This window comes from Patella vulgata, chromosome 3 (assembly GCF_932274485.2).
Source record: "Patella vulgata chromosome 3, xgPatVulg1.2, whole genome shotgun sequence".
In the NCBI taxonomy this organism is placed as follows: domain Eukaryota; kingdom Metazoa; phylum Mollusca; class Gastropoda; family Patellidae; genus Patella; species Patella vulgata.
Window position 1 is genome coordinate 70280632 of NC_065881.2, and position 19823 is coordinate 70300454.

The window sequence follows — 19823 nt, forward strand, 5'->3', positions numbered from 1 at the left end:
CTAGGAAGTGTCGGGACGAAAGCCCAAAAGAACCCCTGGCAGTTGAAATTCGATATGAGTAGGTCGTAGCGCCACTGTCAGGCCAAATTTCCCTTATAGCACATTGTAAACCCGTCTTCATTAGCACAGTCGGTGCAGAAACGTAGGAACTTAAACCCCATTTCATTTCTATTACCGGGAAGCAAGTTTAATTGCCAAGTTTGAAGTAATTTATTTTTAAAGTATGAATAAGATAATTGTAGAATTATCGTAATTGGAAAAATACTTGTTTGTTATAATTATTTTTGTCTCAAAACCACCAAAGAAAAAAAAAATTATTTCCTAAAATCTTAATTGTTATCAACATTGTCTAGACATAATACGTTTTTCATTTCATTTTATTGATTACAATTAAGAAAATCTTCCTAAGGAAAATGCATGTAGAATCTATCAGTGGTGACCATTTGTAACAAACAATGGAATCAATGTAGAAAATAAGAGATTATTTGTCTTTTATTTAAGACTATTTACTTTTGAAATAAGGTGCTTCAAAACTATTCGATTGGGCTAGATTTGACTACACAGTCGCAAATCTGTTCTTCACAATAACCCGGTTAAATTTATTATGTACTTTTCAGAAGTTTACTGCAGCCGAGAATGTGTCTACTTATTACCTTTTTATGACGGTCCATGCGAGATAATGAACCCCTATTCGATTATGCAACATAACCCCCGTCACCTCATTTATATCCATTATCTCGTGGATTTTAAATTTTCAGTAATTGTATCTTAGTAATACCTGCATTCGTAAGTATTATTAATAGATTTGTGTTCCAGGATATTTTTCATTTGCTAGGTGTGGTTGACCTTCTGTAAAGTTACTAATGAAATCTTGACAAACAATAGCTGACCTGCTTACAAAACATATTGTTAAAGACTGTCAATGTAAATTGAATGAGCGTATAGCGTCATACTGTACACACTGGTTAATTATTCTGTCAGAAGAAACGTATTCATGTAATTGCCTGTCTTCGGTATCCTAGTTATCATCTGATGCTTTGAATCATTTCGTGGCTTCTGTCTAGACCGCAGCATATGTAATTGTATTACGAGAGTAGGTCTGGATTTGAAAGAGTTCTGTTCGATTGGGAAAACTTATTAAACGGACATTAATCTATGTTATACAATTCTGTCTAACATATATGTTAGATAAAAAAACGAACGATTTAATTTCTAGATATTTCACATTTTTATGTTTTGTTTTAACTTGAACGAGTAATCTTAATGTTGCATTACATTGGCATACAATTTTCTAGTTAAATTATATGTTTAAATAATCTAATATGTCATGCATACAATACTGTAGTCGTGATATCCTGATAAGGTCAAAGGACTGGGAGGTTGTGGCTATCACCGGTGTTACTTTAGTATGTCGAATAATAAGAATAGTTGGTTTACAATACGAAATCCAATTGATTTTAAGTTGCTACTCTTCTGCGCCAACGATGGTGGACATCTGCAATTCAGCGTGCTACACGCGGGGAAATTTTGGCCGGATTGCTGAGCTACGGTCGCCCTTATTTCGAATGAAAAATTGCCATGGTTACTTTTACATATACGTCAACGTGTACATGGGGCGTCGGGTTTTTTTTCTTCTGGCCAGACCAACGATAATTGGAAATCACGCTGTAAATCCCGGGGAACTTTTTCAGCCAACACCGAGATCCCTGCTAACTATAATATACCCATCAGAAGTAGTCAAGCTAACCCATGGCTAATCTGGTAGTATATCATCATACCCATGTCCACTGGTCGACAAATCTTATAAATGTTTTACAGGTCATGGTATTTTTCTTCTTTAAAAAAATACTTGTAAGGGTTAATGTCGCTGTCACAGCAATATTATAATCCTCTTCAAGTCAGAGGATGGCGACGTGGGCTATCTAACGCGGCATGTAAATGATCACTTTTCAAAAGAATCATGCTGTGTTCAAAGTTTGTCGTATGTACCAGTGTTCAGGGTATAAATAGTGCCCAAACTCACTATATGCAAATATTCGAAATTGTTTTAGCATTTAGGGGTTGCAAATTGACTATATTATATTGTACGTTGATATTTTTGATGCCGGAAACTAGTTACGACGCAATTCGAACGCAGCATTAAACCCCAGGCACACATTACATCCCGGATACGCCATTATTGCACAATCCACATCATTACATAAAACGTTTCTGTATTTAAGGTTAGAAATAATCTTAGTTATACATCTCCGATTTGACATCAAATTTAGCACCCAGTCATTGTGATATTTCTACAAGTTTTGTTCTGTCAACCGGCGGTGATCTGCAAATTAGAATTCTTATACTCTCGCCTGGTGCTGATAAACCATTGGAAATCTTTACTCCGTTCTGCGAACTGATTCATTTGAAGTGACATTTATTTACGTTTTACACGACCTTTCACAGTCGACAGTGAAGATGCAAATCACCTTTTGGCCGGTAGCTATTCACCAGAGGTTAATTTATGCTATATTTACAAGTTACCCACAAATAAACTTCTAAGTAACGTATATGTTCCATATTATTGAGGCATTTACTAACTGAATGGGAATAACACACGAGAAAAATGCCACAATAATATGGAATACGAGTTACTCACAAATAAACTTCTAAGTAACGTACGTTCCATATTATTGTGGCATTTATTAACTGAATAGGAATGACACACGAGAATAATGCCACAATTATATGGAATACAGGTTACTCGGAATTAAACTTCTAAGTAACGTGTATACAATTTTGTGATTTACTATGTATTGAAAGAAATGGGAGTTTGATTTTAGAAAGGTGGTCATCTTGTTAACTAATCCTGATTAACATAAACTCAACGAGATCGCGCGCAAAATGTGGAACTGTAGGTCGCTAAGAAAACAATTGCAGTTGGGACAGAATAAAATGATACGCAAATACAGCACTCATTTAAACAGAGCCGAAGGATAGCTGATGTTAAAACAGCTTTAAGGCGGGCTATTTTAGCTATGCATTCGCGACACTGTAACATGAGTTACCGCTTATTAAGTTTGTTGGATGATGTGATATATCAAGTAAGATATCAAATTAATGAACAGATCGCCAACAGGAAAATATCGGCTGGAACTGGTTTAATCTTATATTTCTGACCACTTAATGTTGCACATCATGGTATAAGAAGTTAATATTGTTACTTGTGCGGATTGCTAAAGTAAATGCCGAGGTATGTTTCCGCGTGGGGATGAGGATGGCGGTGGTATTTACGTATAGACGAGTCTTGTATTTAAATGGGGTTTAACTTCATACATTTCTGGCTCGGCTGGGTTAATGAAGGCGGGTGTACGTCATGCAGTGTGCTATGTGGCAAATGTCGCCTTATTTACTGGGCCAGTTTTGTAGCTAAAGTAGCTAAATCTCTTAACTCACAAGTATCCATGATCTTCCGACATTAAAAATACGAATTAGAATTTAATATTATTGATCTATGTCAATCAATATTGATGTTGTTAACTTACCGTAAAGATATATTCTCCTGATTTCCAATATTTAAGACACGGTGGACATTTTAAAATCAGTGAACCACGTCGTTTTCTTTATTGTCTCGGGATCCATTTGTAATAAGGTGCCTTAATGAACGGGGCAAAACATATTTAACAAGAAAGCGCAGAAGCAAAATGTCAAACCGTACTTCCGATATAGATTAGATTAACCAGTTGCTAATGACTGTCATTGATTTTGGATTGCTTACACATTCCGCTGAACAGAACTATATAAATTCCATTAAAAAAATTGTCGTCCATTTGAAGTTCCAAAGAATACAGGGTTATCTCTTTTAAAGAAGTAAACATGAATTGAAACCGATGATTTACTATTAATGCCTATTCTACATTTCAAATGAATGTTGCTTAGGGACAATTGCCGCCAGCAGCACCGCTGTTCAAGTTCCGGAAATACGTTAGAACAAGGATTCTGGACTACGTGAACGTTCCAAATAACTAAGAAGTGTTATCGGGTATTTTAAACGAATCGAAAGTAAATCGCACGCTGTACTCGAAACTACTTATAACTAATTGAATAGATAGAGTTGGTAGAAGCCAATGCTGCCTAGTAGAAAGTTACCTCGAGATAATGGTCGCTGTAGAAAGTTATCTAAGGATACTGGCCGTCAGCAGAACAACCACGAGTTGTTTAAGTACAAATCTAACCCACTCATTATTATCTATATGAAACGGCGTATCGATATTTTATCCTACAGGTAAATAATGTAAGGCTCGGCTATTCCGTCAGTCGCATATACTAGTAAATTGCATTCTTGTTTGCCAGCATTTGGTAAATTCAAAACGACAATGTCGTAGCATATTAGTTTTAAAATATTCAATTTTTTTTTTAATACAATACAAGTCGCTTACATGGAAGCTAGTGTCCTTTCAAGATGAATCCCACAGAATATATCTCTGCACATACAAATTTAACAACAAACCACGTGATGTTTATATCAGTAAAATAGCCCATCTTTAGTTTATTATCAAATTGATAGAAAATTATGAGAGAGAGAGAGAGATTAACGTCCACTCGACACACACTAGGTCATTCGGGACTAACATGTTCAATTTTATTTCAATAATTCGCTTGCGCGTAGTGGTCTTTAGCAGTGGGAGGAAACCGGAGGACCCGGAGTTAAAACCCACGAGGTTGGATGATATATTAGGACAAGTTTCGACCTTTGCTTTTAAGTAAATATGTTATGTAAGGAGTTTTAATTAAATTTTGCAATGAATGTTCCCTGGGAACATTGGCTGATTGCTTTATTCTTTGATTTCTGTAATTTACCAAGGGCCGTTATTCACGACCCGGCGTGGTTTCCCATTGTCAGTGGTGCAGGACGGGAGTCTAACGAGGACAGCTGTCTAGTCGTTGGGATGGGACGGAAAACCGAGGTCCGCTCTACACACTGGCGTGCACATAAAAGAACCCTTTGCAGTTGAAATTCGAAATAAGAGTAGGCTATCGCACCGCTGTCCGGGCGAAATTTCTCTTATATCACAGTGTATATTATATATCGTATATTTGACAAATAGTTAACAAAGGCGGACAACCTGTATCTATTGTAATATCAGCGGTATATTGTCTATATAAGGAAATCAGACATCCTAACTACACCATTCTCACTGGAATAGTGTCATTCCATATTAAAAAAAACAACCCAAAAAACAACTAAATGTTAGCAGTGGTGACCAAATCCGTTAAGGAAATACCACAAAACTGTCATTGTGCCAAATGAATCATTTTAGCAAAGCGGCTTGATTTAATTTACGCCCTCTTTAGTGTTTTATATGATTATTACCGCTATCTTGACTTGAAAGAAAAATACTCCGCCAACTGACAATATCTCACAAGACATACACCAGATCGAGCAAATTCTCCTTTATTGGTTATAAAATTATCGTGTAAAAGAGTTGAATGCGTTATAAAATGGTGGAGTAATTGGTTAAATTTGACAAGAGATAGGCATTTATATTGTTAACCAATTCAATCTAATGTCAGCAATTAGATTACTCTTCATCCGTACGAAGATTAAATAAGATCAGCCAACATTGGATCCGTTCTTCATCAAATTACAGCGGATTTATACATTTTTTCCTACTTTTATAGTATAAGAAGCTTAGAAAAACTATAAGATTTCTTAGCTCTATGTTGCGACAGGATAGGATCCGCGATAACACAAAGGTATTAAACCCGCAAAAAGTATCGTAAGAAAATATGGTATCTCTTCTCCAACATTAGATTAAAATTTCAGTAAACTTGTTTCAGACCCAACGGTATCTTTCATCAAATATATTGACCTAGATTTCTAGATTAACGTTTTGTATTGGGTTTTATTCTTTTTTTTTTGGAGGGGGAAAGACTTCGGTTGGGGCGTGATGTATATATTTTATATAAATATGGACGGAATGTTAGTAATAATGGCAGCAAATAACAAATGGCTAATAAGATTTTGTTATACCTTACTATCAACACACCACTGTTCTGTTTCTCGTGTTATAGCTACCAGAATCTATACTTATAGTTCTGGTGCCACATTCACTTCCAAATCAATTAGTTCAAACATCCAGCAATATATAGACAATCAAATATTTACTAACTTGCTGTATTGTCCCAAAATTAAATGGTATCCATGTTTACTTCCCTTTCTTACTGATCATTACCACTCTTTAATTTTGGAAACCAGGTAAGTAAGGTATGTTAATTGGGTTGATGTGGCTACTACGTATCTTAACCATAGACGGCCTGTATCATTTTTGCCCGAAAAATACGGCGACAGCGATCTCGAAACAATAACGGCAAGTAGCACCTAACGGAGCGAATTTTCTTGAACTGCAGTTTGATAACAAGACACCCTGAATCAAAATCAGAATTGTGTCAGTAAAATTCCCGGATTTAGGGTACTTTATTTAGTGAGATGGAATAGTTTTCATATTTCCCATTTTAAATCCACTAGAATTATATTTTTTTCATCATTTGGCCAGTGCTCGAAAAATTTGATGAAATGGTTTTGCCCGAATCCGCTGAGAGTAGAGCCCCCCCCCCCCCCCCCCAAGCCCCTACACCTTTGTCCTTACAGTAGTTTCACCATAAATATCCTTATCTACATGTACTGGAGTTTTAAAGGACGTTGGTGTTTTAGAACTTGTATATATTGGGTTGTTTTCTAATAGTAAGAGCTGGAGGAACGCGCCACACACACACACACAAACTCATAAGACAAATCCGCGGTCAAGACACACAGACTACACACATTGTGTAAGCAATAAACACCAGATGTATATCAAATCAAGTGAATGGATCCGAGGGCAAACCGTAGCATATTGCCTCGTAGGAATTTTTACACTAAACAGGCGTTAAGAGGAAAATGCTTAACATAAGTTACCTAGTGGAAAGTGGCATAAGGTGTTCTATAAGTTATCGTCACATATTATATACATGTATAATTTAACGCCAACTTGGGGTCTATGAAATCTAATTTCGGGCAGATTCGGGGCTGTCTGGGAACATGTGATAACAGCAGCCAATCTAGTGTAATTTACATATATTTACCACGTTGGAAGTGTGGTGTGTTCACGAAGGGCGTTATTAATGGTGATTGTGTTGACTTTTGATCTATTGCCATGGTAGACAACAACAGCATAATCAATATGGTAGCATCATTTAGACTATTTAGATCTTTCGTAATGGGTCTATGTTGTTATGGGCTGGATGACCTATGATTAATATCCTACATTTAGCCTTTGGCACGTAGACCCATTCAAAGAATAGAAACTTGGAATAAATAATGATTCAATGTGTAGAAAACTGTAAAATAATAGTATGGCGGACGTTTGCCTTTTTGTTAAATTATTCTACAACTGGTCATAGAATTGATCGTATGTCACAAACGTGTATTAATTAATTTACTTGGTGAGATATTATTTCAATACATCTTTATATTTTATTTCTCTTTTGAATGACGGATATTAAAATATTTTATATCCTGTTGAATACTACTAATAATAATAATATAATAATATTTATTTATTCAGTATGCAGTATCATACGATCTTAGATACAAATAACAATCGAAGATATATACATAGTGTTATTTTTCAAGCAATTATACAGAATTTAGTATATAATATATTGATGGATAGTTTTTAATAATGATAAATTGTTTAATAAATTGGTTTTGAGATATAAATATAATACGATATAATAATGTTGAACAATGATAAATTATTATTATATTTACAATATACAGCTTACTTATTATTTTAATGATATCTGATGTATCAAACACAGCCTAAAGTTTCATTATTTACAATTAAGTTGTCTAGTATGCATAGCTTTATTTAGATAACGGGTGATCGTAAATATTTATAATGGTTACACTCAAGAATTAGATGAAACACAAGTCTTCCATAATACCACAGTTACATGATGTACAATTAGGACTATTGCTTTGGTTGTGTCTAAACAAATTATGGGCTAACGGAAAATAAGACGTAATTTTGTAATATTTCTTTTTACGTTTTGGTTTAAGTTAACTATCAAGTATGATTCTTCTTGACTTAGATTGGTTTTATATATACAATAATCTTTTAGACTTTCACTGTTCCGAATTCTGGTTGACCATTCCTGTATGTTAATATCAATTTACCATGGATTCAAAATTTCTAGAAAGATCTTATGATCACTAACTTTGTCCATGGACAGTTGCCCAGGTTACCCTACCAGCAGTGTCGAGCTTCCTTAACACCATATATACATGTTTGGGATATCAATGATTTCACATTACATTAAGTTTAAGCCAGTATTTTACGTCATAAAATCTACACCAATGCCATCTGGCCCAGGCGATGTGCCGGATTTCATGGCCTTTATACAGTTCGTAACTTCATATTCTGAAATAGAGTCATCCGAGTCACCACCGAGTTCAGAAAGCTGTTGTCTAATATAGTCTTCATCCGATGATGCTGGGTTTAGAACTGATTGGAAGTGGTTAAACACTAATAAGGCTATTGATACCTAAACCACTAACAAATAATCTGTTTTTAAGAGAGAGGGAGGATGTCTGCGATATCGCTATGGTGGAGAGAGAGAGACACACACACACAAACTAGGTCATTTCGGGACTAACAGGGAGAGAGAAAGAGAGAGAGAGAGATATGTACCATATTCCCGAAGCAAGACCGAGTAATCCCGCTCTTGCCATTGCTGGACCTGGAGCGAATAGTTGGAATTTTTGTTGGAGTGTGTCTATTTTTATTTCCAGAGTACCGTTGCCATTGCTGGAAGTCATAGTTCTGTTCAGTTGGTTGAAACAGAATGCGTAACATGACAGTCTGTCCTTAGATTAAATGTATTAAAAGATGCTGAAATCATTGGTCGCCCATCAGATGATTAAGATTCTACAAGTGGCGATTATTCAATGATCACGTTTTCAACTATTTTGGAAAGCCTCGTTGGTCACAAAATTAGTTTTTCCGCATTATCATGCTATTCTCTAGTTACTCGCTCATAATGAATTTGGGAGCCACAGTGGCTGAGTGAGTAAGACTTTGGCTCGTTAACCTGGAGGCCCAGTGTTCGATCCCTGCGTTGTCCGAGTAAGTCCATCGGGAATTTTCTCTCGTGGCTCCCCTCGTCAGTGGTGCAAGGGGCGGCTATATAGCCGTTCGGATGGGACGAACAACCGAGGTCCGCTGTACATATCTTCATGCGCGTTGGAATTTGATATAAGGGTAGGCCGCAGTGCAGGCATAATTTCCCTCATAGTACATCGTATGGCGTATTCCCGTCTGCATTAGCCCGGCTGGAGCAGAACAGTAGGACCTTAAATCCCATTTCATTTCATAATGAATCTCGCGGTTTGTCACGTAATATAGCCGCGATTGTCATTATACACTCCTGGATTGCATTTTAACCAGGCATAATGCAGGACAGGAATCAACAGTCAGTCCAGTAGTGTGTGAGTGGGATTAGGTCTGTATAATCAAACGAAGCAATGAGTGGAGTATGGGTTTGTGCTAATTTATGAGATTATTATGGGCGTGTGACGTTAAGTGTTCGTTCCTGCGCAATTATGATAGATAAATGAAATCCATAGTCAGGGTTTTGCTCAGATCAGTTGTACATTACGCTACAACGAGCCATTTGGTGCTATATTACAAAGTTGCGTCAAGAAATCGAAATAACTCCCCCTCATTCTGCTCTATGTCTTATGTCATCCCAACTCTCGGTGTACACTCCACGGGTTGTTACGTTTAAATAGACAAATCTTCTGTCCAATAAAACACAGACAGGGCAAACTATACATATTCTCAGACAGGACATTGTATCAATCATTACTCGGCGTTAAATTGGTCTAGAGTTCCTTTCCGGGACAAGTAATAAATGGGTAACTCAATACGTCCATATGACAATAATAGGATTACCAGTTGAAATATTAGCGCTGTTTAAACGGTTATTTGTCTATTTCAAAGTATTCCGTGATTCGGACACTTTCCAGCAATCCGTAGCTTAGGTAAATGGCGTAAATTGGTTAACACGGATATATCTGGCTTTTAGTTTATTTGTCAAATACTAGATAATGCTAGGTTCCTGCTGTCATGTGATGCGTTACGATAATAATAATAATGTATATTTCTAATGCGCTTAAACATCCATCCACATACGAATGCTCAAAGCGCCACATTTAAGGAGTCTCTCATCAATAAAAACACACATAAAACAATCTGTTTCTAATCGGGATAGTGGGTACTTAGCATAATTTAACTTTTGATGAATATTTCTAATGAAATAGATCTTTTAACAAGACAATAAATTAATGTAATTAGTTTCATATAATATCATTTTAAAGATAACCCTATAATCAGATAATTACCAAAAATTGAAAAAATTAAAAAAAAGTCTTGTTCACGCGAGTCGGTTGAACTTTTTAAAAACCAAAGAGACTTCACAAATTTTGCATGGACTCTGACTTGAAGTCCCCGATATATCTTGCGTGTCGTTTGAAGGGGGGTGTGGGGTATCTAGTTTTTATTTTTGTTAAAACTTTATTCTATTCACTGTCAACGTTATATTTTATCTAGGCATCGTGAAGTTGGCACGTTATTCGGGATTCGTGATTCGCGAATCCCTAATACCGTGCTGGCTCGTTATTCGGGATTCGCCAATAACGAATAACGAGCCAGCACATTATTCGGGATTCGGGATTCGCCACTAAAAGAGAACGATATATCTTGCATCCGATCATTCCCTCATTGGGTGACCGATTAGCACGGAGACAACCGTTTCTAAAGCGCGTAGGGTGCTGACTGGTTTGTTAGAGTCCACGGGGCAGTCATCTCCAGCAATCAACTGTTTTATTGCCGAATCCCGTGCTGGCTCGTTATTCGTGATTCGCCAATAACGAATAACGAGCCAGCACGTTATTCGGGATTCGCCACTAAAACAGACCGACCTACGTTGCATCCGACCATTTCCTCGCTACCCCCGACCGTAGGGGTAAGTGAACGTTGGGTGACCGACTAACCAGGAGACGATCGTTTGTTGAGCGAACAAGGTGTTGGCTGGTTTGTTGATGTGCACTGGGCAGTCCTCTCCTGCACTCGTTCTCTTTTAGTGGCGAATCCCGAATTCCGAATCCCGAATAACATGCTGGCTCATTATTCGGGATTCGCCAATAACGAATAACGAGCCAGCACGTTATTCGAGATTCGCCACTAAAAGAGAACGATATATCTTGCATCCGATCATTTCCTCATTGGGTGACCGATTAGCACGGAGACGACCGTTTCTAAAGCGCGGAGGGTGCTGACTGGTTTGTTAGAGTGTACGGGGCAGTCATCTCCAGCAATCAACTGTTTTATTGTCGAATCCCGAATAACGTGCTGGCTCGTTATTCGGGATTCGCCAATGACGAATAACGAGCCAGCACGTTATTCGGGATTCGCCACTAAAAGAGAACGATATATCTTGCATCCGATCATTTCCTCATTGGGTGACCGATTGGCACGGAGACGACCGTTTCTAAAGCGCGTAGGGCGCTGACTGGTTTGTTAGAGTGCACGGGGCAGTCATCTCCAGCAATCAACTCTTTTATTGCCGAATCCCGAATAACGTGCTGGCTCGTTATTCGGGATTCGCCAATAAAGAATAACGAATAACGAGTCAGCACGTTATTCGGGATTCGCCACTAAAAGAGAACGATATATCTTGCATTCGATCATTTCCTCATTGGTCGTCTCCGTGCTAATCGGTCACCCAATGAGGAAATGATCGGATGCAAGATATATCGTTCTCTTATAGTAGCGAATCCCGAATAACGTGCCAACTTCACGTTGCCTTTTATCTATTGTTCTAATATAGAAATTGGTCGAAACAGCCTATTTAACATCTACAAAATAGCACAGTCTACCATACACCTTAAAGACTTTGTAGTCGCCGGGGATACTTATAGCTATAAGTGAGCTGTTTTTGGGCGCAATGTCTATCACCTTAGCTTCATTGTGGGAGGGTGCATTTTTCAAAATGTATTTATCATTACTTACTGTACATTTACCATACATATTGAGGCCTAAGTAAATTCTAAATTAGATCTGTCAACTTCGTTTTCCGCTGTTTAATAGCAGAGTCTTTTGTACGTTGATACCCCTCAATGTTCCCAAAACCGCTGAACCATTTGATCAAGAAATAACAACCGCTCCCTCATTTAAGCTGGCAGATAACAGTCGGGCTGCCAGTTAGTGATACCCTGACAATTTTGTCCAGTGCTTGCCCCATGGGCGTTTTTGGGGTCTTAATTTTCCATATATACCAAATTTGACATACTTTTATTGGAAATAACCACCCAATAAATACTTTTCTGGGAAACTATCTTTAGTTATGAATAAATAGCAATAAATATTGTTATAAACTCCCGAGTGTTTATTCCACGAAGTTAGCAAATGCCGATAATGTGCTCTGTTTACGTCACGTGACTCCTCGCTCATTTTTCGACCCGACCAATACCGTTAGAATTATCCCTGCTTCTATTCAATTTCTTGACGAATTGTTTATACAGATGCTTTGGTTTTCCAAAGGAATCATTGATTTTTCAGAATGAATTAAATTTTAATAAATCAAAAATATAAATAATGCCAACTACATTGAGAGTTCCGATAGACTCATTATCATTCAGCGTCGGACGTGCCATGGCGGTGTGTGATCCGGAAAAAATGACTAAATCAATTGACACTTTTTGACACAGTACTACCGGTTAATAGTATAATGTTGTATTTTTGCAGTGCAAAATGCATTTTCAAGAAGGCATGCGCTTGAATGAGACAAAACGAGTTTGCTATGGTAATTGAATAGCATGCAATGATTCAAATCGTACCCGTAGTTATAAAATAATAATAAAAAAACAAAACATGCACGGCCGATTACACAAACCTTTTTAAATGTTTTTGTGCCTCATTCATGTCAATATTCTTAATTTATATAAAATATCCTAATTAATATAGTGGAAATTAAAATTGTAATAAACAACATAGACCAATGTTTTTAGCAAGTCTACATGGCTATAGATATAGATCTGTGTTTGAACCAGCTCATTAAATTTTGTTTGTAAATTCGGTACTGTATTTAATAATGTATTGACTAGAAAGTGTCAAGTGATTACTCCAGGGGTATTTCCAACTTTTTATGCATGAGTTTTTCTATTTTTATATTTAAAAAGTGATAAACTGAAATTAGTGACATTTTATAAAATATTGCGATATAGTGATTATATCGCGATATTTTCAAACAATATCGTGATATCTGTTTGCAGGGATATCGCCCAGCTCTACTTCTGGATAGCCCCGGGGTCCATTCATTTCATCTGATATGTGCATTTGTTGTTTGTGATATCTGTAGATTGTGTCTTGTCCTTAGGTTTGTCTTGTTTGTGTGCGGTACAGTCCCCATGCACTTACTACCAATATTTAGTTACGACTGTTTTGTGTTTTGACAAGGAACGGTGTAAATGTTCTCGATTTGTCATGTACCATTGCTGCGAAAATAAACGAGGTCTCGATTTTCCATTGTAACGAAGATATGGCAGACATTGTCTAATCCATGTAATATCTCAGCCATCCGATTGATGCAATGTATATCATTTGAAATGAGAAAAAAGAGCTGCAATAGGAAATTTTAGGACTTAACAAATGCATTTGCCAGTGTGTTTATGAACCTTTCATAAACCTCTCATATTTCCAAAGATAATTTTTGTTTTTGGAAATAACTTTGTCATAGGACAAAATGGATTCAGCCAATCACGACGGCGGCTTAAACCAGAATTCAATCAGCTGATGATAAGGAAGTAGTTAGTATATTTTTTTCTGATTTGTGGTTAATAGCAGATTTTATTTTTTCTGATATTTTGTGGCTAATAGCAGATTTAACATAATACGTTTTACATTTCAAGTATAAAACAAAATTGTAGCACTTACTTTGTATTGTTCTAGCATCATAAATGGGAAATATAACGTGCATGTTATTACAGTTCTATGTATCTTATTAGTTTTTATTCATCTTGTACTGGCCTTGCCTCATTTGAAAGCCAATCGACTAACCAAGTCGTTATTTACATTATAAGGACGTTGGAAGTATCTCAAGACTATCCATGTTCATTACTTAAAGTAACATTGTCTTGTCACGAATCGGCTACAAGTGTTTTCAATATTTCAGTGAATAGTTTATGTTATTAAATGCCAAACGCGTTAAGCTATCTTCAAGATCTCGTTTATTAAAATCTGGCCAGTGTTTTAAGTGCTCGCTATATCCTAAGTCAACCCATGGCCAATTTCAAAATAAATGAATTATATTTAAAGTAGCTAAGTCTCTAACTCAATATCATCAAAAATCTTCGACATTGAAAACACGAATTATTTGTCAGTTGAAATCAACATTGGTCTTGTGATCTTACAGTGAAAAGATCTGATATCCAATATTCAAGACAAAATAAACATTTTACCATTGGTAAATCGTGTACCATAATGCGTTTCAGCGCCATTTAGAACAAGAGACTCAAAGAACGCGCCTAGACATATTCCACAAGTCATGCCAAATGGTGACGCTATATTCTTATCTGGAGAGCATGCGCAATAAATATCATCGATGTAGACTGGAATAACCAGACGCTAAAGATTGCCATTCAGTTGAGACTTCTGGCGTATTTCGCCGAACATAACTGATTAGAAATTACAGTAAAACAGAAACGGTTGAATGTAAATCAGTTTATATACATTCACATTACATTATTAGATGCGCTGCGACCCATTTGTGTCCATTTCTAGGTGCCAAATATTAGCGATTTAACTCCTTTAATCTGTATGTTCACTCTTTTTGTCAAATAAATGAAGCTATCAGAACTACATCACCGGACTCTCGTTTTAGAAATAAAATATTAAATGCCCTTTTTTCTGTCTTAAAAGCCATGTTTGGTTTATCATCTGCGTTTCCTTATCTACGCCAACTCACTGAAGACTTTCATTAAAAACACATATTAACAGATAAGATCCATAAAAGGATCCATAGGTAATACTATGATAGTCTACGTTTGGTTGCGGGGAGAAGATTATTCCCACATTTGATGAGCAGAATTCTTTGATTTCTGAGTAGAGTGTCGGACAGATGAAGAATCTTATCGCTATGATGGAATGATTTTAGGTTATTGGGTCGAATCGATAGGAATATTTTCTGCGAGGTAGGATTCTGATTGTGTCGTCTGTTTGATTAGGAACCATGCCTGTCTAGGATTGATGCTTATATACTTAAGTGTGTTTTATTTCACTGTTTTTGCACAATAAAATAAAATATTCACCCTGCTATATTTTTTTAATAAATGTTTTATAACTGTGGATTCTGGTCTTAGACACCCGCACTGGAACACTTAATAACACTTTAAACATATGATATGAACATGCCAATTCCAACTATAAGTGTTGAGTGAAGGGTTTGACGAGTTGCTTCTAAATCCGTTTTAATCCAAGTCGGAAGTTTATCTAACATGGAAAAACCACTGACAAATTGGGCATTGTCCGTAATATGCAAATGGCGACCATCGGTTTAAATCATTATAAACTTGCATGGACAAATAGTTCAGCTTGCTGGCGGAGTAAACCAATATGGCATCTATGGCATCTTTTTTTAATAACATATTTTCAAACAATTATGTTCCCAGTTCCATCAAATGAATGAAGTAAAAACAAAGTACTCCAAATTTAAATACATATGAGACAATTATTATCTCTCATTCATTTCAATATATCATTCCCTTCCAGTTATTAGTTTAGCGCCTCACGGAAAAAAACAATTTAATTTTAAAGTAATTTTGAAGACCGCGTAGCTGGAAATTTTGTGTATTCTGGTATTCGTAACACAATCAATAAATCAAACATTCCTCTCTATAAATTTTTTTTTTATTTTTCTCCTTGACATTTTGCGTTATATTTCTTGAAATTATTGGTAATTTGAAAGATCGCTGTCTTATCACCCGGTACCATTAATTCCCTAACCGATAATAATCTAGCCACAGAATAGCCACGCATGCGTCTTAATCAAACCTATACTGTAGCAGACGATACAATTCTTTGGAGATGATCGGTTAAGCCACGTTTCGTCGTAATGTGATGTAAAAGCGATCAAGACGTATCTTTATACAGACTTCTATGTGATGTCACCGTGTGTTTGTTAGGAATAGAAACCTTTACTGTATAAAACTATGTTGGATTTTTTAAAGGTTGTTTTGGAAGTGAATTCGCGTTGTCTGTAGAAGAGTATGTAAATCGGTGTTTTTATTTTCGCCATGCTTGTGTGTATACTTATATAATGATGGGACTGTGACGTATATAATAATTTCTAAGGAACGCTATTTTGTATTTTTGTTTGCTTGCTTTCTTTTGCTGTTTTGATCTTTTCCTTATATTTTGACTGCGTTGGTATTCAGTTTGCATTTGTTCCAACATGGTTGTAAACATTTCCGGCGCGCACACTCTGTTATACGGTAGAGATTAAAGTGGTGACCGGTGTTCTGCTAACGGAAGGGTATGCTTACTCTCTCCGAAACACTTACAACTGCTTCGCCGTTAAGATAGCAGTCGCTGCAGTTGGTTTCGGTCAAAGACATTAACATAGGCCCACTGTAATGTAATTATTTTGTATATTTATACATTGACATTTGTATTTGTTTATCCTGTGTAATCGAGAAAAAAAGGTGAACGTTACGAAACTATAACGCGGAAAATATTCTTCAGTATTGACGATTTCAACGGGTATAATAATTACAACTTGTATGCTAGGAGATAAATGACGATTACAAGTGTATATACTAGTAGATAAATTATATATGGGGGACTTAATACTAGAAATTTGAGAGAGAGAGAGAGGGAGAAACTAGACTTAATTTCGGGACTAACATCTGGTACAATTTTATTTCAATATTTCGCTTGCATGAATGGCTCTTTAGCAGTGGGAGGAAATCATGTGACCATATGCCACTCAATGGCAGACAGACCTTATGTTCCAAAGCGCACGCGTTAGACCACCCGGCTCCCCACCGTCCCCCCTTCTTAAATGACTTGCGAGTCCACATCTAATTGGAAAGCCATCGATTCTAAATTTCTGCCTCACAGCAATCCCAGATTGTCATATGATACAATATGCGTGGTTCACAAGTCGTTATTGCAAACCAATGGTCATGACCTTACGATTGCAAACCACTGCTTATTTTCTTACGACTCTATTAAATTAGCACTTTTTGTTTCTAAACTTATATAATTAAAGAAAGGACGGTAATTAATTGATTCTTTGGTTATCAAACATCTTCACTTTGCTTATGAAACTGTGAAATACAGAAATATCTATTTTGTGTGAAACTAAATACAGCACATCAATTTTATCACGTATTCTAAATCTCACTTCTATAACGTCTGTTTTAATACTCCATTGCACAGTTCCGTCGGACCCGTATTACCTATCATATGAGTATGCAGGCAATATCTATTTCAATAAATGTAATAATACATGTATATACGCGAATATTTATTAGATACGATATAAAATCGGGGATACAGGTGTCTTATCTCTGGTAGATCACCAATCACAGGTGTTATCTACTACACGGGAAATTAAAAGCAATTAATTTGATATCATCTAGATATTTATATTTGTTATGCTACACAAATGATATATTGGATCTTGATATAAATATGATAGGTGTATATTATACAGGCATTATATTGACAGTGAAATCAGTGGGTAGTTCCCATCCCCACGAAAATCCACAAACGTATAACAATTAAATTTAGAAACTGAAATACAATTCCCAGCATTAGGTCAGAAATGGAAGTGTAGAGTTGATTTACTTTGGTTTGCTCAATTATCACCACGAATACCATTATAATCCATTTAACATTTTACCCTCGTAGTTTAAGCCAATATTGCTATTTTAAATCAGAAAACGAAACTAAAAGTTGAAAACTAACCTACTGCCGTAGGAAATTCAAAATGATATCGCATAAAGCGTCTGCTGTCTTATTCTTATCAGAAAGAATACCGGCATTTAGATAAAACCAATACATCCTTTTTTAGGACATACTGTACATTCGGTTTCACAAACTAATATCCCATTGCATTATTTTCTCGTTTCTTGTATCACGGTATATTAATAACGAACGACATTACGTCGTTCATGCAATGCTTGCACACTTAAAAAAGTCTTATGTGCGTCATTTGTGTATTTCGGGAAATATCAGATTTACCTAATTCAATCTACACTATAGTGTACCCAGATTGAACATTTAATTATGATAACAAAGTCAAAACAAAAACGATAGATAATATCCCGGCTTGGATTCAGTTCGATTACAAATAGCCCCATCAAACGATTAATATTAAAGGTGGTGCCATCTTCAATAGAAGGCTTGATCTCGCTTTAATTACGTACATCTTATCAAGGCTTTCACGTAATACATTGCATATTTCGGCACTAATTTCGATTGGGTAGTCTTGCGCTTTTAAGCTAAAATGTTTACATGTGATAATCGAGTTGCAAAGTTCAAGGTTCGTCCAATGTCATGGTTTCCGTGGAGGTCGCTATGTCACAACCTCTGATTGGACGCTACTGTTCACGTGTCTGTAGATACATGTAATGTAACTGTAAGTTCGGGAATTGTGAAGAAATCTAGTAACGGTCAGATGTTAGGAACAAGGGGTGGTGCTGACTTTGAACCGTATATGGTTTATATCGTCTGCGGTGGAGGTCAAATGTCCATGTATAGGGTCTTTGTAAATACTTAAAGGACAAAATTGGTGTCAGTCATTATTACATATGTGACAGAACTGATTGAACACATTCCAAATATAATTTTAACACAGAGATCATTGCTACGGTAAATGTGTAACAAACACTTAAAGAAAAGGAAAGTGACGACAAAAATGACAAACACGAGTTATCCTTCTATATTACTGACTGAAGTAACGAGCCACACGGTCGAATTTCATTTCACCGATAAATCCGTTGAAGATGAAAAATTGCTACGGTAAATGTGTAACAAACACTTAAAGAAAAGGGAAGTGACGACAAAAATGACAAACACGAGTTATCCTTCTATATTACTGACTAAAGTAACGAGCCACACGGTCGAATTTCATTTCACCGATAAATCCGTTGAAGATGAAAAATTGTTATATGAGACGGTGAGAGGATATCTGACAATTCAAAAATGGAATTGGCTGTCACTTGTTAAGAGAAAACGAGAAAAACAGAAAAGGCCTGTGCATTCCCTTGTTTTTTTTCAATCTGTACTTAATAAATATATGGTAATGCACGGACTGTTGTAATTTGTTCCTTTTTTTTATCTGGTGACAGCCAATTATTTTTTTGAATCGTCAGATATCCTCTCACCGTTTCATATAACACCTTTTCATCAGTGAAATGAAATTCGACCGCGTGTCTGTTATCGCTCGTTACTTCAGTCAGTTATATAGAAGGATAACTCGTGTTTGTCATTTTTGTGGTCATTTCCCGTTTCTTCATGTGGACATCGCTCACCAAAAATGCCTACGCCGTCACAGTCTTTCTCTCCCTTTTCCCCCTTTTGCATGGCGATTTTTTTTATACTTTTTTGGTGTAGAATCGAAGAAAAGGGTTTGAAAATACAATTTTTGCCAGGTTTTGGTGAATATTCATAATTTTGAGGAGGAAGGATACAGGAGTTGAGAGGTTGGTTAGGGTGAAATGTAGGGCCGGAAAC

The 19823-nt window shown here is 36.4% G+C and overlaps 1 protein-coding gene across 1 annotated transcript in view; it reads left to right on the top strand.

Annotated features, from left to right (window-relative positions):
* LOC126815822 (short transient receptor potential channel 7) overlaps window positions 1–19823 on the top strand; it is a 176679-nt gene that overhangs the window by 57834 nt on the left and 99022 nt on the right. The gene's annotated exons all lie outside the window — the stretch shown is intronic.